Source organism: Erithacus rubecula (assembly GCF_903797595.1).
Source record: "Erithacus rubecula genome assembly, chromosome: 10".
Classification (NCBI taxonomy): Eukaryota; Metazoa; Chordata; class Aves; order Passeriformes; family Muscicapidae; genus Erithacus; species Erithacus rubecula.
In genome coordinates this window covers 14,699,568-14,720,630 of record NC_136662.1, presented here as the reverse complement: position 1 = coordinate 14,720,630, position 21,063 = coordinate 14,699,568, and the positions used below count along the sequence as shown (strand labels likewise).

General features: G+C 40.4%; 1 protein-coding gene across 9 annotated transcripts in view; it reads left to right on the top strand.

The window, feature by feature from the left end:
• Nucleotides 1-451: 451 nt before the first annotated feature.
• The window catches only part of ADGRL2 (adhesion G protein-coupled receptor L2), a 158,876-nt gene continuing 138,264 nt past the window's right edge, over nucleotides 452-21,063 (top strand). For 3 of the 9 annotated variants that reach the window (XM_079314512.1, XM_079314510.1, XM_079314509.1), the window contains exon 1: nucleotides 1,450-2,291. The gene's annotated coding sequence lies outside the window, so the exon portion shown is untranslated. Of the gene's footprint in view, nucleotides 629-1,448; nucleotides 2,292-19,972; nucleotides 20,116-21,063 lie in introns of those variants that run through there. The other 6 variants (XM_079314507.1, XM_079314506.1, XM_079314504.1 and 3 more) reach the window with 4 other exon arrangements.

The window sequence follows — 21,063 nt, the reverse complement described above, 5'->3', positions numbered from 1 at the left end:
TAATACATGCTACAATTTCTAAACACTAATTGCACAGGTATGCAGAGACATCAAAATGATTAAGTAAAAAAAATTAAATCATTACCATTAACCAAGGTAATGATCTTGATTCTCCGGTGTGTTGTGGGTGTTGTACCCTGGATTGTCAGTGTGCTTTGGACCTAAAAGGGTTGATCAAGCCCCAAGTGGTCCTGCCTAGTACATGCGATTTCGTGAGAAGAGGCAGTTGAGAGGATTTCATTTCAGTGCTGCAGCGAGGGAGGGGATGGCTAAAACCCCCAAACAAAGGGAGGGGGCAGTTATCAGGTCAAGTCTGAGCTGCTTTGACCGCGGCTGTCGCTCCCTCTGGTCACCGCAGCCCCGGCGGGCGCGGAGCGTGGGACGCGCGCACGGCCCTCGCTCCCCGCTGGCACCGGCCCTCGCTAATGCCCAGCTGCTTCTCCCTGACCTTGAGAGCTGGGAATTGCCCATGTTGCACATCCCGAAAGGTCGGAGCGGATCCTCAGTGTTTTACATCCACACAGACGAGAAACCCAAAGCTTACAATCCCAGACCTGGTTTCCCAGAGCAGATTTTTTGGGAGAATGCAACAACGCTACTAGACTGCGTTTTGTATCCGAGCACAGCAGTGAGTCAAATGAGTATCCTTTAAATCGTTTCCAAGTGCTGTTTACCCTGCCCTGACATGTTTTCCCTAACGCTGTGCCTCGGCGCGCCGTCCCTGCCGGGCAGAAGCCGGGCCATGTCAGCGCGAGGGAGCGAAGGAAAGGACCAGCGCAGCCGAGAAGGCGCTGGGGTGCCGGGACCCCCCGTCTGCCCTCTCTCGCTGCTCGCCCAGCCGGTGAACGATTTTTGGGTGATGCAGGGGAAGGACGGGGAGGCGGGGAACAGGAGCTGCGCTGCGGAGAGCGACGAGCCGAGCCCAGCCGGCCGGGCAGCTCTGCCCGGGTGCCCGCACCAGGCGGGGTGCGCAGCATCGCGGCGCGCTCGGCTGCGGGCACGAAGGTGCGGCGGGGACGCCTCCGGCCGGCCGGCCTGCGCGCCTGCAGCCGCCGGGGAGGCAGAGGGAGGGGGCGGCGCAGGCCCCAGGCCCCGGGCCCGGCCAGCGCCGGGGCCCGAGGCGCCGGGCAGGGGCGCCCAGCGGCTCCGCGGCGGCGGGCGAGCGGCTCCGCGGCCGTGCGCGCCCCTCGCCATCCGCGCCGGCGCAGCCGGTCTGCGCGGCCTCTGGAGCCGAGCGGCGGCTATTTAGCCTTCAGCACCCCCTCCCCCTCACCAAATGAATGAGGGGCGGTGGGGAGGGCTGAAAAAAGACAGGAAGGGAGAGATTTTTGTCCTTCGCCGATGCCGCTCTACGTGATAATATGTTTATATGATTAGCTGAGCCCAGGGGTGGGAGCGCAGGGAGAAGGGGTGGAGATTGGAGGGGGAGGAGGCTGGAGGTGACTCCAGTTCAGAGCCGGCGGAGAGTCCGTGTCAGGACTTGGCGCTCCCCAGCCGCAGACGGAGCGGTGCGCGAGCACGGAGAGGCTGCCATACATTCATTGGGAATTTTTTTTTTTTTTTTTTTTTTTTTGGTGTGTATGTATTGCGTTTTTCCCATTACCGCGCGCGTTACTCGCTCAGCGCCCGGCGCCCGATCTCCAGTCGTTGGCGGGGCAGCATCACAGGGAGGAAGAGGAGAAAATCCGAGGAGGGGCCGGCCCCGCACTCCGCCAGAGGCCAGAATGTCATCCCGGGAGATGTGAATCCGGTCGGTGCGAGCGACAGAGACACGGAGGAGGGGGTCCATTGTAACATTCGAGTTGTTCCCCGCTGCCCCAGCTGCTGGCATCGCCTCCTGATCGCTTCACAGAAGGGACTCTCGAGGCTGGGCACACACACTGCACTGCGCCCGTCCTCCTCTCCATTTCGGCTTTTTTTTTTTTTTTTTTTTTTTTTTTTAATTGAATTTATTTCTTGTGTGCGTGCGTGCGGGAGCCTGGCTGCATCGCGCGTTTGCTGCGGAGCGGAGTGTGAGGAACTGCAGGAAAATGTTGACTTAGACCCAAAAGACCCTCCCGGCCGGCTGCGTGGAGAAGAAGCCGCCCCTGCTCTGCGCTGCCCCAGCCCTCCGAGCCGCAGCGCCGGCTGCCGCCCGCTCCCGCCCCAGCCCGCCGCCCGCCCGCCGCTCCCGCGCCGCCGCCGGGCCCGGGACTGACTCCGCCGCGATCCCCGCAGCTCGGCGGGCTGACCCGGACCGCGGGTCCCGCCGGGCACACAGACCCCGGCCCGCCTTCGGCTGCCAGACATAGGTAAGCGGAGCCCCGCGCCGCAGCCTCGCCGCGCGTTCCTGCCGGCGCCTGCTCCCTGACTTCTGGATGTTCCCCTGCCGCGCCGCCGGCAGCGATGCTCTTACTTTAGGGTCTGCCTCGCCTGCCGCTGCTCGGGGCCGCCGCCGGCCGAGCGATGTGCCCTCGGTGAGCCCGCGGCTCCGGGTTCTGCGGCGCGGCTCCGCCGCTGCTCCGCTCGGCCGCGCTCCGCCCGCGCGGAACGGCCGCGCTCCGCCGCCCTGCGCTGGGACCTGCGGCAACCGCCCGCCCGCCCGCTGCCCCCGCTGGGGGCCGGGGTCCGCTGGGGCCGGGGTCCGCTCGGGGCCGGGGACCGCCCGCCCGCCGGGCCCGCGGCTCCGCGGCGCGCCCCGCGCAGCGCGCAAAGTTGCATCCGTTCGCTAAATAATTACCTGTTGCGGGTTTATTTGTGTAACTCTGCCGAGCGCCCGGCTCTCAGCCCGTGCGAGGTGGGGGGTGGCTGTGGGAAGAGGAATAAATTACCCTTTGTCGGCTGTGGGGTGAGAGCAACTTTTTTTTTTTTTCTTTTTTTTCTTTTTTTTTTTCTTTTTATTTCTATTTATTTTCACATGTAGAAATCTGGGGCCATCTGGAGACAGAAAACAGTGTGTCATGAGGCACCGTTGCTGTGTCTGGCTCTAAAAATAACATCTTGTTGTTAGTCTGCGCCGGCCCTGCTGGGATTTGAGCGCGGTTTGTCAGAAAGTAAAGAGCTCTGCTGGTACTCAGGTGTGTTTTCTTTGCCCAGAAATGCCCCTGTGCGCGACGGAAGGAATCCTGCGGAACAAATGTTCTGCTGTTTGGCTTCCTCAGACGCCCCGGCTCCCTCCTTTTGTTGCTTGCCACGAAAAGAGGTGCCATTTCACATCATTCTGCAGAAATTGTTTGAATTAATGCAAGTGTGAATTCTTACCGTTTGAAGGAGGGTATTAGCATATCAAAGGTTTCTTAGCTCCGGCTCAATTGAGAAAACTTCAGCTTGTCTTCCATTTGCTTCCAAGAAGAGGCCCAAAGGGCAGTGGGAATTGTAAAGGGGTAAAATGGGGAGGTGGATTTGGGTTATGTTTCTGAACTTTCGCTGTTTTGCAATTATGCGAGTGAAAGACAAGGTCCCTCTGCTGCAGAGTCCTTGCGAGCTCTCGGACAATTACACTCTATTGATTAATGGTTTGTTCCGAGCAAAAAAAGTGACCTTTTATGACAGGCACTGTGGTGTGGTTTGTGATTCCTCCTCTCCGGGAGGGGGATTTGGAGAGCCCTTTCTCCCGCGCTCATGCTCTGGGTATGGCCTACACGTTACTGCGTGCAGGCATGAATGGGGAAGACCTTCTAATTACTTCAGAAAACAAATGAAATCTTGTAATAAAAGACCTCTCGGCTCCAGGCCTTTGAAACAAATATGCTTCCTTCCTTAATGGGTGGGTAGGCTGGAATAATAGATATTTTTATGGAGAGTTTTAAAAGAAGTTTTGGTCACCACCGGCCATATGCTTCCATTTCCTTTTCATTCTAGAAGAAGTGAAAATGAGTAATTCTTGTAATCTCATTTAATCAGTGATACTGTGTTTGCTAAGATAACCTAATTTGTGGTTAGTATTATGCTATAATAAATAATTTGGAACCAGCTATGGCAGGAGTGCTGTTTTGGTGGCTGTGTAGAACATTTATCGCATTGCGAGTTGTTTTACGAGCCTACATGTTCATAGTTTTTTTTTTTTTTTTTGTTACTATTTTCATGGGTTCGAAAAGGGATGTGGCCTGGCCTACCCTTTTATTACCTTTACAAATCGATATTCATAATCCAGCTACCCAAAAGCCAAGCAAAATCCAGTTATCCATCAATAAGTTGGGACCTTTTCCAGGGGCCAGATGTTTCTTGGGAACTATATTCTGGTTTATATCTTTGGCAAAAAAGAACTTCCTAAATATTCCTTGCCTATTGCTTCTTTCCAAACCTTTTACTTGAATAATACAGATACTTAAACACATATTTTGTGTTTTTAGAAAGTTGGTTGAAGTCATTAATGTGTAGCATTTGGTCTGTTGTTTAGGGGACTTGTTTGTTTGTTGCTTTATTTATTTTTTTTTTCTTCTAGTTCACCATTTGGGGGGTATTTCTTTTACTCCATGAAAGTGATGTGGCTTTAGAGTAGGATATTCAATTTCAAGCTTCAATTTCCTTTCATGTAATGAGGGAACTGGGTATGTATGGTATGTCTTGGTGAAAAACACTGCAGTTGATCAAGTAATTTACATAGATTTCTTATTCTAAGATGGATGTGGCTATTTGGGCATTTTGTAAATAGATGCATTTAGTGGTCCTAAAATTACATAATTACTTTCAGGTAATTTCCAGCAGTTTATTTGCCTAATGTCTTCATCTGTCTGAAGTAGGACCTTTTGGTGGTGTAAAAGGAACATATTGATGTAATTGCCATTATCACACTTAAGTTGCTGTTAACTAGTCTGCTTTGAATGCAGAGGGTTATAAAGAAAGTGCATTATCCTTTCAGCTATTAGGGATAATCTAAAAATTGTCTTGGAAATGTTGCACTTTGGTTTATATGACGGCAACCCCAAATTCGACAAATCTCTAAACGTAAAAAAAGTAGCAAAAAGAAGATTTTCGACATTCAGATGACAGAATTGAAGCACTTAAAGAAAAATTAACGTGCTGCAGCAGCACTTCAGCTGCCATTTTCAATCACTGTGGGTTACTATGTGTTGGCAACAGTAACAAAGCTTAGACATTGAGATAGCTCAGCGAGCTGGTAGTTGGGGGAATCAGGATGTTGAATCATGTGGGGTAGAACAAACCAATTACTTCAGGTTTTGACTTGAGAATTTCCAGTAAACATTTTTTTTTTCTGGTTTTTGGCTCCCTTGCTCATTAATAGACCAACATCAAAGCAGGCAACCAAACTTCCAAATGTTATAAAAACTAATGTAAAGATACAGATCTCACATGTAGTCTTGCAAGTCTTAATTTAAAACAAGCAGTTGGAGTTTTTATTGCTGCAATTTTCACAATCAGCAGAAACATTAACACCAGGCTTCTGGGTGTTTCCCTTCTTAAAATGAGCAAAAGGAAGGCTTTAAAAAACCCAAAGTGTGCTTAGTTAGTTCTTATTTGATCACTTCAGAAGCTTTCTCAATGTTTTATTTATCTCTTACCACTTTTAATGCGTAAAGTCAGGAAAGGGGGTTATGCAGGAATCCTAGTCTCTAGTACGGAAGCACCTTATTAAAATTTAAATAAGGAAGGTAGTATAGTCTTAGGAGTTTATAGTCTTTATGGTTAATAGTATGTAATAATATGGTTCGTTTTATTCTGGAAATGTGATATGTAGACATGACATTTTGGTGATTTTTTTTTTTAAATGGGAATAGTTGTGATGAATAAAATTTGCTACAGTTTTGAATTACAGCTTTTTTTTTTAAAGTCCATAATTTTCATTTAAGGGTTTTTGGAGAGAGAAATCTCTAGCTAGGCAAAATATTTGTCAGAAGTTTTATTTGAAATACATTTCTAGAGAGTGTGTTATAAATTAATGCAAATCATGATAACCATACAGAAGAAAGAATTGTTTGACATCTAGAGAGCACACGGACACAATCATAAGTTTTTACTGAAATCTGGACTAAAACTTTATGTGTTTCCAAGCCCTTGCTCATCCTTTGTCCACCCAAAATGTTGACATACCTGTAAGGAAATGCTGTTACCTTGTAGTATGGCTCCTGCTGGGGATTGTGCCACGCCTGATATTCATGACAAATAACCTACCAGTAACACTTTGTGTCAGAAAACTCTCTGTGATTCGTCTGCATTTCCACTAAGGAATATCTGTGGATGACTGATTATACAGGACCTGGAAGTAACAAATAGTGGTTTTTACCTAGTCAGCTGCAAGTGGAGAAGTTAAACTACATCTGCTGTGTAATGGAAGTCATATCCATGCACAGGTAGACCAGCAGGCAGTTATGAACCAGGATAGCTCAGAACACAGGCTAGTGAAATTTGCAGTCAGTCATGTTACTTGGAGATGTCATGTTAAACAGACCCTTTGAAAGCATTTTCTAGGATTGATGTTTGTGATGTACAAAAGTGATTTGAAATTGCAAGAAATTCACCTCCTTAAGTATTTATGTGCAGCTTTTAAACTTAAAAGCTGTCTGTTATTTTTAAAGACGCCCTCTGTATGAAACAGGTAAAAAATTTAAACCAACGTGGTTGTAATTGGATGTAAAAAAAACTGGAAAAACAACAACTTATTTTAAGGCCATTCTCAATACTCTTAACAATTGTGTTTAATATTTAAATAGTTTTCAAAGATAGCTGCATTTTGTTTCCAAGAGTTTTTAAAATAAAAGTAGCAGGTGGCTCTGTAATATTTGTAGCTTGTGATTTAATTTTAATATATACCTGGTGTAGAAAATACTTCTAGTCTATCTTTGGCAACATTCTTCATTTAAAAGGGGAAAGATTATGGGCTTAAAGCCCTCCTCAATAGATAATTTTCTAGGAGTTCATGTTTCTTTCAGCCTGAAATATACGAGATGTATTTCTACAGCATGGACTGGAAAGATTGTGTCGAGTAATATCTGCAATTTAGTTACAGAAATACACTTTCTTAGTGAGTGCTACAATCTGACAGCATTGTGTATATGCAAACTGGTAGTTAACTAGAAATTGATTCCAAAAGGAGGACGGAAAAAATCTTCAAATTCAGAATCGTAGCATCTCCAGGTTATGGATTGTTACATTAAATGGAGCATTTTATGGGCTTTAAAAGAATATGTAATATGCATATGTCATGAATTCTTTCTTTCCGATTTTCATGAGGTACTCTAATGATTCAACCAACTCTAGCTTGCCATTTATCCAAATTATTTAGAAATGTGGGATAGTAAAAAGCATTGCAGCCTGACTGAAGCAAGCACAGTGCTCAACACCTGCAGTTAGAGTGCAGTCTCTAGCAAAATGCTGTTGATTGTTACTCTGGCACAAAGCAAGCTTAAATATAGTTTGCTTAATTACAACAAAAATCTGTTTTTATGAGTAAGATACTCCGTGTTTGGGGAATGTTTTGTGTGTTGTCTGCTAAGTAAAATCCCATCACACTTGTATATGTTCCTTCGATGATCAGAGCAGCTAAGAGGAGGAAAAAAAAATCAATTTACCCTGAAAAGCACCAGAAATAAGATTACCTTGGCTAGTAGGAACTTGCCAGCGCTGTCTGAATTGCTTAATATTATCAAATGTTGGCATTTTTCATGTTCACTAAGAAGGATATTGACTATTCTGCATGTCCAGGTCTGCTATTTGTCTATTTCTTTATAAGGTAGAAACATGTCTTATTTTTATTCCTACAATAGCAGTTACAGATAAATCGGAGGCTCTAACAATAACTTTATAAAATAGATGGAATAATACCATTCACTGGAGAAATAGTATTTACTTGAGATAAGTGATAGCAACTAGTTTTTTCACTTGTTGTTCTCATAACAGACAAATGTAAATACCTCAGCAGACATTTCAGAGTGAAAGGCAAGAGATAAAATGTAATTACTTTTCAGGGTGGCTCTGATGATGCCCATTTTCTTGTCTGTAATACAAAAAAAAGTCTTTGCTCATCACCTCAGAATATGAAGGCCATTGTTACTTCTGAATATAAAAATATTTTCTAATTTTTAATGTTGACCTCAGTATTAATCTTTAGCTCTTCTTTGTAAGCTGGAATCCTTACAGCTGTGAATTCTAGTTGCTGTTATCCAGCGGAGCATTTAATAGAGCACCTAATGGACTCTGCACCTGTATTTTTCTTGTATGCATTGCATCTTACTTCATTCAGTCACCAAAACTAACTTTGCTACAAGGACAGGCAACACGACAAGTTAGAATCAATGGACCATTTGTAGGTCACAAAGTCAGTTTACTGGAATTTCAGAGGAAACTGGTTGAAAAGAGAGGACAAATGTCACTTTGAATAGAGATGTTTAAATCAGACTTCTGCCTTAGGGTAAAATTTAGGTCTGTTGTAGCCTAGATGTAATGTCTCCCTCTACAGAGCACAGCATTAATCATGGCTTGACAAGTGATCATGGGCTGAGAAAAATAGGGCCTGTCTTGGTTGTGTGGTTATTTTTTTTTTTCCTAATCTTAATCTCTTAGGAACACATTATAAACACTAACATTTACACAAAAAGATTTAAGTATCAATGTCTGTTTTTCAGAAGTGAGAGTAGCTACCTTCAGAGAAAATCTAGTTAGAGCTAATAAGAAGCTACTTGTGTTTCTTGAGTAGATGCAGTATTAGAAATATTTTCCTTTTAATGTAATGGAGGGCTTTTTTTGTCATGAAAGATTTATTTTATGCTATTTCCTCATACAAATATGGTAGAGTCTCGGTCTGCCTGTTTTGTTCCTTGGTGTACTAAATAACTCTGAAATGTTTTTTCTTTACTATTGTTTTATAATGTAAACAATGTATTACATTGTATATAACGTTGGCTGTCTATCATGCGAGAAAGATACTTCCTTTTGCAAAACGGGCAATATAGGCAAAAAGGGAGCAGTTTTTTTAAAAACGTAACACAGATGAGTGTTTTTATAATATGTTTATATGTTAACGATGTGTTACTTGATGGTGATGGGCTACAAAGGCTGGAATGAAATAACACGAATGAAGAGTGCTATTTAAGATCCCGATCTCTGATACTATACAAGTTGTGTTTAACACTTAGATAAGGGATGTCTTGATTCGTTGATAGGTGTGGGAGTGTTTTTACATTTTATGGTAGAGAAGGGAATTTTCCCATTTCTTGGGCTTCTTTGCTGCCTCTGTGGTGGGGACAGTGTGGGAGCAGCCGAGCCCTGGGTGTGCACCACAGCTAGAGAGGTGCAGCTCCTTCCTGAGCGCTTACGTTCATGTCTGCAACTGTTGGAAAAATAGATAAGATCAGCAAAATTATTTATCACTGGAGAATTATGCTTTAAAAATTACAGTACTTCTGTTTATCCAGTTGCCTGTGGATGTGATAAAATCCCCAGTCTCTTGTTTAGGTTGGGCTGCTGCTATCCTTTGTGCCCTCTGTTGGTATTTTCCCATCAGTCGACACCTCACACCGATTACTGCTCTGAATCCAGATGACAGAATAATAACGCCGATTACTGTTCAAAGTTGTTTCTGGCAGCTGGGGAGCGGATGACCGACCTTGTTCCTGACTATCAGACTTGCTCTGCTGTTGATGGGCTCGGGTGTGTGTAGAGAGAGCCTAACTGTGAAATCAGTGCTGCAGTGGTGGAGGGCGATCACATGCCAGAAGGAGACTTTAATTCACTTTTCTATATATTCTCTTACAGTATCATATCTGTAATTTTTTACAGCATTGCAGTCTACGCCGGGGTGAGCAGTGTTCAGAAACAATTTCCTTGCAGTAGGCAGCGTTGCTTCTAAATAAAGTGACATTTTTTGAAAATATTTTTGAGAACAAGTTCGGCTGTTGCCTCTGCATTTCTCTGGCAAATTCCCGATGCCTGTGTTGATGGTAGGCAGAATTCTTTTCTTCTGATCTAGGCATCCTTTCATTAAACTATTACACTATTTTTTAGACTTTTTCAGTGTGAAGTTACCAGTTTGGAAAAACCTGCTTTCCCAGAATGAATAATGATTGCATCTTCATTTTGAACAAAATGAGTGTTCTACAGAAGACCAATTCATAGCTATTTTGTTGGCAGTGTCTCCAGCAGCTTTTATTTACTTCAGTCTAATAAGTATTTCTTAAACGCAGCCTGTCAATTGGTGAGGCTGATTCTTGTGTAAATCAGTATAAAGTGCTTCAAGGAGAGAAAGTGCCTCAGCAGCTCAGGTGTATTCCTGGCTGAGCTTCTGTGCCAGGAAAACGGGTTGAGGCTGGGAGCTGTTTTGAAGAGAGAGGGGAGGTGACATAATTTGAAATTGAGAAGAAATCCTTTTGCCCTTCAGGCAGTAATCTTACCCGTGCTTGAATAGAGCATCATCTCTCCAAAAAGCTGTTGGTTTTTTTTCCCCCCTGCTTTCTTTATATCCTCACTTATGAGAAGGTGGATAATAGTATTTCATAGTAACTAGCTGATGATCCAACTGTTAAAGATATTCCATCAGCAAAGAAGAGCTCGATTTGCAGCAGTTTTATCATCTTGAAATAAACACCCAAACTTTGTAATTTGTCTTATATTTATTCTATGTAATGGCTGTAGCCATACTGAAATATCAGGAGTATTTTCCCCATTTGTTATTTTTTTTGTTTGTTTGTTTTGTTTTGTTGGTTTCTTGTTTGGGTTTTTTGTTTGTTTTGGTTGTTTTTGTGGTTTTGTGTTTATGTGTTTGTTTGTTTTAAGCTGATATTGAAACCTTAAAAGGTTGTACAATACAACAATACAAAAGGTTGTATTTTGGAGTTTATTTTCCCCGTGAAAATTAAGTTGACACAGGGCATATGTGACTTTATGCCCAATGCATATGAATTTATTTTATGAATGTTCTTCATACATCTATAGGCACTACTTGCAGAAAGTGAGATTTCACTCTGTAAGAGAAACAAAACCACATGCATACATTCGTTCTCGCTGTCTGGGAAGACAAATTAATATTGCCTGATGGTTTCCCAGTTTTTTGAGTGCGTGCTAAAGGTTAGATTGGATGAAGGTTTAATTACAATGTACTTAATATTTATAGTTTTGTTCACGGGAAGCTTTGTCCCATTTGCATTGAAGAGATTTTTATCTAGAAAGCGCATGCCATTACGACAAACAGACTTGAGACACTTTAAGGTAGGGGTAATGTCTTTGGGAGAAAATTGCTTCCACTTGGATGAAAACAGCATTGTTACTTCATGATTTGATTTAAATTGATAGGGAATTTTAAAAAATATGTTATTTAATTTTCAAGATAATTTACCATTCAGTTCAATTGCATTTTAAACTTTGGTGGAGTGCGTGTGTAATTGTAAGCAAAAGTGACATTAGGTTTTTCCTCCTAGCAGTAAATAGAATGAAGGGATCTTGGTTGTTTTTCAGTTAGAAAAAGGCATCAGATAGGATGAACTTATTTTACTGTTTGACATGGTCTTTTTTTTTTTTTTTTTTTTTTTTTTCCCTCTTTTGTTTTCTGCACTGAAAGCATTTAGATTACTTTGGAAAAATAAATGTGTGTGGCTTGATATAGGAAAGGCTAAAGCTGAATGCTTAACTTTTCCAAGGAGACAAGAAGAGACACAGTGCTGGGAAAAAAAAAAGGAAAATGTTTTCTGTGTTACCTCCTTATGCTGGAGAAGGATTTCTGGGGGAGTTTCTTTAAAATGATGACTGATTATTTGGTTTCCTATGCCGGCTGTTACCCACATTTTTCACATATTTTTGCTCATTCTTATTATTACCTGCAGAGGGAGCTTGTATATGAGATAATCAGAGTAATCAAGGCATTCAGGGCTGAATTGTTTCCAGTAAGTACAATTTCATTTCACAGTGCCTCCTCTGTTATGCAGAGTAGAAAGGCTCTGCAAGATAGCTTTTAAAAAGACTGTCCATCAGTAACAGCAGCTCACAGAGGGCAAAGATTTTAAAACATCAATAAGCACAAGCCAGCTTAAAAAAATACTTCATATTTCAAAGAAGTGCCTTTTTATCAGAAGTTTAAAAAGGAGTTGAGGAAAACAATTCTTGCCAGTCGAGGTGCAGTAGGACAGTTTTGGTATTCTGAATGACAGGAAGCAGATTTTTGTTGCCTAAACTGTCTTCTCAGATTCTAAAAGTGTCATGTCAGCACGAGAGAGCCAGCAGAGTACTTTCAGGTCTTCAACACATCTCGTGCAGAGTAGTGTGGTAGCCAGAAAGCAGTAGGTAAGTATTTTCTACTTATGCAAGCAGTGTTACGGACCATAATCAAGGTGATGAAAGGCTAACTCTTAATTTTGCTTTTTCTCTGTTTAAAATATAAAGAGGTGAATGAATTTTACCCAGATTGATGAATTGTTACAGTCGGGGACTAAAGCAGGCAAACAGTTGTAAGGATTTCTGTCTTAAGCTTTAATAAATGCTGACAACATAGAGCAAGGAATGTCTTAACCTAAGTTTATTTGTAAATTGTAATTTAAAAACTAGCTTGAAGAATCAGATATTTGTTTTTTAGGCGGTGATATATCCTTAATTTAGCACAATGAAATAAATCATCTGGTGTATTGCAGACTTCATAATTTGTATTGTAGTTATTTAGATGATGAAAGTGTGTGATCTTTCAAAAAGTTAAGACTTCAGAGAAGAAAACAATTCATATATAATACAGTTTCACTTGCTGAGCAAGAAGTATAATAGATGGTACGCAGATGAAGTCTGGAAAAATGGTGACAATCATTTTACTTTAAAATATTTCAGTTAATTTGAAGATGATTTGCTGTGATATTGTTAGGAAATAAAGCAGTATGTATGCACATGACCTAAAACAGAAACAAATTTCTGCAATATGCTCTCCTGGAATAAATCTGTGGCATAAATTGGTCAAAGAGCTGATTTTCTTTTTTCCTTTTCGTTAGTTTAAATGAACAGAACTTTAAACTTAGTATACATTCAGCCTAACATGGTCTTAGGGCTTTAGTTTGGATTCCCTTTTTAAACACCAGGAAAGATTTACCATATCTAAAAGAGTAGTAACTCTGTGTCAATTTATTATTTATACTGGCTAATCCTTTCTAATGTGAAAAGTCAGCTTGTTATTGTAACACCAAATGGCCCTCTAAGTAGGGAAACAGTTAAGCAGATCTCCTGTAATAGGTTGTTGTCTAATAAAGAGATTTATGGTATTGGCAAGGGCTATTGTATAGGTATTACCCTCTCACAGCATGATCATGTATTATCTTAACAACTCAGTGCCACATTTATGTTGAGCATTTTCATAACAGGGTAAGAATATTAGCCACAGCAATTACACCCCAATAGGATTATAATGGTAAGATTTACAGAAAATATATAAATTATGTCTTTCATGGAGATTTTGGTAGGTGCTGGAGTTGTGCCATCCTTGTTTGCATGGGGAAATACTGATGTGTAAGTGATGATGAAGAAAGAGAGGTTTTTTTAATTTAATCTTGTTGAGGAATTGTGAGAGGCAAAGACATAATCTTTCTTTACACAGTGTGTCTTTTTCTTTCCTGGTGAGGTAGGGATGTTTCGGAAGTTCCACTCAGTGGACGTTGCCATACAATACGAAAATCAAGACGTATATGCAACTTTAATTCTGTTGTGAGGATAATGCAGCTGTGATTAAGATATATTTTTAACAGCCTTGTATTTTGAAGGTAGAACAATAGTAATTTACATGCTACATTTTGGAAGAGCTTACTTAAATAAAATAATGTAATTTTTTTTTTTTGCTTTAGCTGTAGCGTAACACATTTTCTCTTTCAGTGGTGCCAGGTTTTTATGGTGATAAGTAACTTAGATAATTTTTAAATTTTGTTGCAAGCAACAAAAGCGACAATAATGTCATACTTGTACAATTTTCATGTAACTGGCATTCAATCTGTTCCTTAATTCTTAAAATTTTCCATCTGTTTTTAAAAAAAACCAAAAAAAGTGAGACATTAATACTCACTTACTTGGCAGAAGTAATGTTCCAGTCACATTTAATAAAACTAAATTATATTTTGTCAATAAAAAACACTTATGGGGACTAATTGAAGAAAATACGTTAGGTTATATAGTCATTTATGAACAACTGCATTGAGTAGCACAGCAGTCAGTATGGCAGTGTGTGATGAAACAGACACGTATTTTAAGTTAATATCTTGAGTTATAACTAAGTAAATACTAAAATAATGAGTGTTTAAACAAACGAAATACATTTCCTGATTTCCTGAGCTAAAATTAAAATAAGGTAATTCCAAATTAATAAAATATATAGAAGACAATTCTTATTGTAAAAGAAATTTCCAGTACATGTTCCATGCATTGTAGACATGCAGTGGTAATATTGGTTAAATTTGTAAGACATAACATTTCCTGGATGCTTTGGATTAATTCTATGTGTAAGAGTTTCTATAGAAAGATTCTGTACCCATCTGTTTTAAATTGTTATTGATCATCAGAGAAAAGATGTACATGTTTCTTTTAACATAATATATTTCACTTCTGAAAATGTGCTAGGAGCAGTTGCCCATGGATTTAAATGTGGGTTTTTTTTGTGGTCCCTGGAAAATAGCTGGGACCTCAAAGCTGCTTTAAAGTTAATACTCAAAACTTCATTATTTTTGTTATCATAGTAGCTTCATTTGTGATCAGTTGTCCATGCATGTTTTATCTAGTGCAAAATTCTGGAACTTCGTCTTTAGTTTTGTGCTCAGAAGAAGAATAACATTTTCTATTTTAGACGAGCTCCTGTAGGTTCTTAGCTTGGCTTCACGTTTCATTCATTTGAACTGTGGAAAGCGATCGTATCTTTTGTCTGTAAGTAACAAGAAGACACAAAAGGATGAATGTTACCCCCAGTGAATGTGGAGCTCCAGCCGATTTAAGAGCATGAACTGTGACTGCATTGTTGAGGGCAGCTCTTGCCTTGTTATGCCCCAGCTAAGAAGAAGCCAGTACGTTGAAAAAAAGGGTGAATAATGCATAAAAATTCAGTTGGAGGTGAAGCATTTTATCCATGCTTTAATATTACCAATATTTATAATTAATTTTAAAGGCATTGAAATAGATTTCAATGGATTTGCTTTGCATGTATTTATCACTTAAAAAGTTGTCTAATGTTTTAGAATACAATTTCTACATTTGAAAGAGGAAAATATATGCAGAAATATTCTTACCAAATTGTTAGCCTTATGTGCTCTCCTGAAACATATTCAGAATGTGTTTATATATAACTGTGCGATAGATTAACCATTTTTCTTTTTGCACAAATGCCATAATGAATGGTCTCTTAAAATCAGTATTCTTCTGTTTGCAAGACAACAAATCAAAGCACAAATCCACACTGTAGTCATTTTACTTGTAGGATGCATTGGAAATGAAGCCACACTAAGTCATACTTAACTGCCCACAGACAACTAACCCTGAAAAAGGGGCAAGTCTTTTTCTTCTTCTGTCTTTTTTATTATTATTTATATCTCTTTGTCTGTTTGGAACAGCCGTGCTGTTATGACTAATAAAGCTTTTGTATTTGGCAAATGGGATGCCAGTAATCAGCAGTTCTTGGCTCATGACTGAAAAATCTGCCGAGCAGAGCACATAAAACCAATATAACCTTTCAAGTATACCTGTGAATAAAATTCTTTTTATGCTTCTGTCACCTGTACAGAATTTATATATCCTTTCTCCATCTTCACTTCTAATATTATTATTTCTGATTACAATGGTTTTTTGGTCAGTGGCATGATGAGCAAGTACTGCTTGAACAGATTTTAAATTAAGAATACAAATATAAGAATATTGTGACTAACAGTGAAGTCAGCATCTTTCTGCTGTCTATCTAATTAAGAACCAATTGAAAAATTTAGTTTATTTTAATTATATTTAGCTTAATACCCCCCCAAAACTGATTTATCACTAAGATTCTGTTGTCAGTAAATTTCTTAGTTCTTACATATTTTCCACAGAAAATCACTCAATATATGAAACAGTTATTTAAAACAATTATTTTTGTTCAATACAATTTTACATATAAAAAAGTTATCAAAGTCCTAATGTTAATTGAATCAGACTCAAATAAATGAAAATTTTCAGTAAGTCTGGTGGAAGATGTCCAGTTATTTATTTTAGTTTGTATTTTAAATAGATACGTAATAACCAATGCACCAAATAAAGCAGCAGCATTAACAGATTATTAAAACTAATTGCCAAGAGTTTACAAAAAATACGTGGGGCAGTGAGAAAATTTGCTGCTATTTCAGTGCTGTGCTTAAGCAGTTTGCACAACTGTGTTCACAGCCTCTGCAAAGCTGAGAGATGTGATGAATATATCATTTAGCACTTAATTGCAGCCATTTTTAAGTTACCTAAAAGAAAACTGTTCAGATCTTGTGCATATACAAAGTCTATAGTTGCTGCTGTACTAACTAGGCAGGTGTGCTCAGAGGAATTTTCTTGGGGCTCACAGATGCTATAAGGGAATAGCTCCTGGTATTGTGCTCTAACATTCACTCAAGCTTTTATGACCATTGGACAAGTTGTGGTTTTACTGCAGTGCTGGTGAAATACTGAATTTCAATGTATACAAGAGATTTCCACCCCTTCCCCCATCTCCTCAAAAAAAAAAAAAAAAAAACAAACCAAAAAAACCTGCTTTTTTGCAGCTTTATTACTGTAGGTTTGTGACTTGTAGCTCTCTGGTGACAAGGGCTGTGACATCCTGGATGCACTGGTGATCTGTGCCCTGGCTGCCACTTGGGTCTGGGAAAGTATGAGTTCTGCTGTCCTGCAGGTCCACATTCTTGGCTTTATTCTCAGTTGCCTCATGATAAAACAAAGGTATAATTAGGACTAATTTAGCTAATCATCATGAACTGGAGGTGGTCCCATCTGCCCTTCCCCCTGAAAGTCTGCCTGCAATACGTGAGTGTGATCATTGTGAGAGTGAAGGGGGAGCTTTGTGTGTGCTGTCTGCAGATGAAGATCCTTGGAAACCAGGTTTGTCCTTTTTCTGTTATTCACAGTCAAAAAGTCAAAATCTCCATTTTAATGAAGACATTTCAAAGAACAGACGGGCTGAGAAAGATATTGTATTTCTTTACATGCTCCTTCCTCTTAGACATGGAAGAACCCTTAGGCTATAAATTAAAGTGTTTTACCCTGTGTAGTTGATCTCAGGCTGCCCAGTTGCCGTGAGGAGTTAAAGTTTAAAAAAAAAAGAATTGTAAATGGCTTGACAGTTTCATGTTTTTCAGTCTGTGGTTATCTTTTGTCCCCCTCGTGTCCTGTTTTTGTCAATATTTTCCTTTCACCTAGAAACTATAGCAAGTGGGAGGAAGAGTAACTTGAAAGAATGTAGTTATGCCAGAGATGCATTTTCATGTGGGAACCTTTATAATCCCTTCATGTAAATGGCATTCACTATGGAAACAGTAAGAGCTCTTATGAGCAGAAGGGTTCATCCTGTGCTTCATAGGAAACACTGATTTACTTCTCTCCCTTCCTGGAAAGGGCACACGTGTGCTGGGGCAGGGGGAGGCTTTGGCCACGCTCCCTGTCCAGGGCTGCAGGGAATGTGGGGCTCCCTGGGAAGATTGCTGGAGTGTCTCAGGCAATGGTATTTCTGCAGTCCATGTGGCTTTATGAGTGTGTTGGAAATGGAGCCACCTTAGTGCATAGGTGGACTTTGCATTTTTAATTTTGCCTGGTAGAGTGTTGCTTTCTTTTTTCATTCCTTAAAAAAAAAAACATTGGGTTCTCAGGTGTTTTTCAGTTTTAGTGAATTTCTGGGGGGATTCTCCCCATGCAGCTGCTGGGGTCACAGGCGATGCTCATAGCTTTGCTGCCTGGATTCCAGAATGTTTCCTGGAGTCCAACTTCCTTTAACCTGGAGAAAGAAGAGATGTAGATTTTTTGTTATTTCAAAAGCTTCATATTTTAAGCTTTGTTGACGAGTCTTGTAAAATTTAAAATAATTTTGCAATGTTTGTTACTATCTCTACCACATTCTTAAAAATTAATTGTCTGCTTGAATAGTGTTTCCCAATCAACTTGAATTATTGATGTTTTGGTTCTTAGTGGAAAAGCAGTGGTACTTTTTCTCCCACACCACAGTCCGTCCAACCCCAGTTTAATGAGTTGTACTCCAGGACCTGTAATAGAATTATAACACAAACACACAAAAAAATTCATAATTTTGGCTTATTGAGTGGGGCTAAAAATGGGAAATGGGCAATGAACTTGTGTATTAGTTCAGGTTTTAGGAGATTGGTGCTCTGTGGATGTTGAAGTAGTCAGTACTTACTGTTTGGAAGTTAAAACTGTCAGTGGCCATTGAAAGATAAATACCTTCCTAGACAGAAATGCAAGATTTAGTAGCATATTTAAATATTTGAAAACAGTTAGATGTAAGAATGTATTTTTAGTTTTAGCTATCTTAAGTTGTTCTTCGACACCGTGTTTTGCAAATATTTTCAAAAGTGAATTAAATAATAACAAAGTTTTACCAATCCTAAGTAAATATCTACTCATGAATGTGTATACACTTGAGTACACATGTCTGGGTCTTTGTTAAAATACTGCTTATTTAAAAATAAAAAGTGTCCAGTTTATCTTGTGATACTATGAGATCAGGAGAAGAAATGCGTATCCAGAGTCACAGATGAAGGTCACTGCTAGCCAGGAAGAGCCTATTTTCCTTCATTCTTCTCTCAGCCAGCTGGACTGTACAGCTACATGTTCTAGTTAGTAAATAACAACATTGGAAAAGCTAAAAACTTGTATTTATTTGGCTGTTGTAAAATAATACTGTCACAGAAAATTTTTTTTTTATTTTGGAGATGAGAAATCATTGGGGTGAAATCTCTGGCTGTTGAAAACTTCCACTGTGTTTGCTGCAAGCTCTTCTTGTATGCTACTGTAGCCTTGGACTAGATAGTTTTATTTTTAAAGACCTATAAAGCTGCTATTTTTAGGTCAAAAATGTCAAATCACCTTTTGACTGAAGAGATATTAAAACAAAACTGAGTAACTTTTGGGGAGTATGTTGAGAACCAAGCAGTGCTGGGTGAAGTGTTCTGTCATGCCGCTGTCTGTCGCTTCTTACATATCTAAGATGGACCTTTAGGTTAGCTTGTTTTTTCCTATCCATTTTTATCTGTATTATTCATCCTCCTGTCTTGCTTTTCTTCTAGAAATAAAATCTTAGTTCAGCCCAATAGTGACCCATAAGTAAGCTGTACACTTATTACTGTCACAACCTCTTCTGGATCTGATTTTTAAACAAACAAACAAAAATTCCCAGAGTGGGCAATGGATGTGTTGAAATTGTGGTCAGCTTTTATTTAAATTAATATTATTATTACGACACTGTGAAATCACTAGCCACTTACAGAGTATTGCAATGGCACTGTGAAATCATCAGTCATTTATAGAAGATGATTACTTGCAGCAGGGCAAATGTTTCAAAATATTTGTGTGCAGGTGAGAGATGCAGACAGACACCTCATTGCTCATTGTGTGTGCTGGCCTCCCTTGTAGCACTGCAGAGTGACCACAGTGTCCTCCTCTGTCTCCACATTTATTAACGCTGTGACTCGTTTGTCCAGAGAGTTTCGTGGACTCGCATGTACACTGATGATCTTTTCATATGGGTTCAAAAGCAGAGTTGCATCCGTGTAGCTTGCGGCTGTGTCCTGGAGAGGGGTCGGTTCTGTGCCGGCTTATGAGAGTGTGCCTGCTGATCCTAGATGCTGGCAGTCCGCTTGAAGGAAACCAAATTACGCTCAGATATTTCCTGCTAGCGGGTCTTTCCCTTCCCTGTGCGGTGCCGCATGTCCTCTGGTCCCTGTTCCCTTGCCCTTCCTCCGCTCCCGAGTGCGGTCCCCGAGCCGCGCTGTGCCGGGCAGGGCGCGCTGCGGGCTCCGCTCCTGAGCCCTCCCTTCCAGCTGTGCCTTTCCTTCTACGCCCTACCCAGGGGCTTTCCCGCTTCCTCTGCGCTCGAAACTACCCGGGGGGAATGCTGTCTTCCCGCTCTGCCTGCTCTCTTGCTTTTTATTTTTTTCGCCTTCTTTTTATTTATTTTTTTCTTTCTGTTTCCCGGCCCCGTGGTGCGACTCCCACTGATTTCTGGTGAGTAACAGGCAGCGCGAGGGAGTCTACCTGATGATGATGATGATGATGGTGATGATTTCATTGTGCATCTGATTTGCAATCTCTTGCAGAAGTGCCTGTAATGCTGACTGCTGTTATCTGGTGTTGGATTTTTAAAATATTAAAGTCCATAGAGCACAAGTTAAATCGAGGTGGCTTGCAGAACGTGTGTAAATTGCATGGTTCGTGAGTGTGAAGGTTTGGCACAAAGCAGTATCTTTGGGCAGGATGTGAAATCCAGTGATCTAGATGAAATTTGGGGTTTTTGAGGTTGCTGAAGGAGAAGCTGATAAAATGGCATGCATTTTCTTAACAGGGACAGCTTCTCTTAAATTTGCTTTCTATCTGTTGAGCTGTCAGCCATTCTGTCACTGAAGGCTTAAAGCTATATTCATGAAAACAAGAGTTTTCTGGATTTCAAAGAAAATGCTATTTTTGTAAAAAGTAGCAATCAGACCAAAAGGTTAGACTATCATCAAAGTGTCTGTAAAAATATGCTTAAGACCCCATTCTGTTCTTGGCTGTTGGAAGAGACGATGACTTGTAAATTGCCTTTCATAAAAGTGAGTTTGATTTAAGGTATTAATAAAATCTAAATTTGTGCATTCTGGCTGTGGGGACTGAGGATTTTAATTTAGTGAAATGCCAGAACAATTTTTTTGTGCTCAGTTTGATGAGTGTTATGTGAGAATTCCATCTTACTAAATTAGGGCAGACATATATATTACAGTGTTTACAAACTGTTATGATTACAACCTGTTAAATTTCATATTTAATATTCAGTCATCCTTGAGCAAAAAAGTCACCTCATTTCTGTCTCAGTGCTGTTGAATTCTTGTGTTAAAACAGATTAAATTGCAAATGTTAATCTAAGCAACTGTGGAAAGTTGTGACCTGGATTTGAAATAGCCATGAGACTATAAGAGC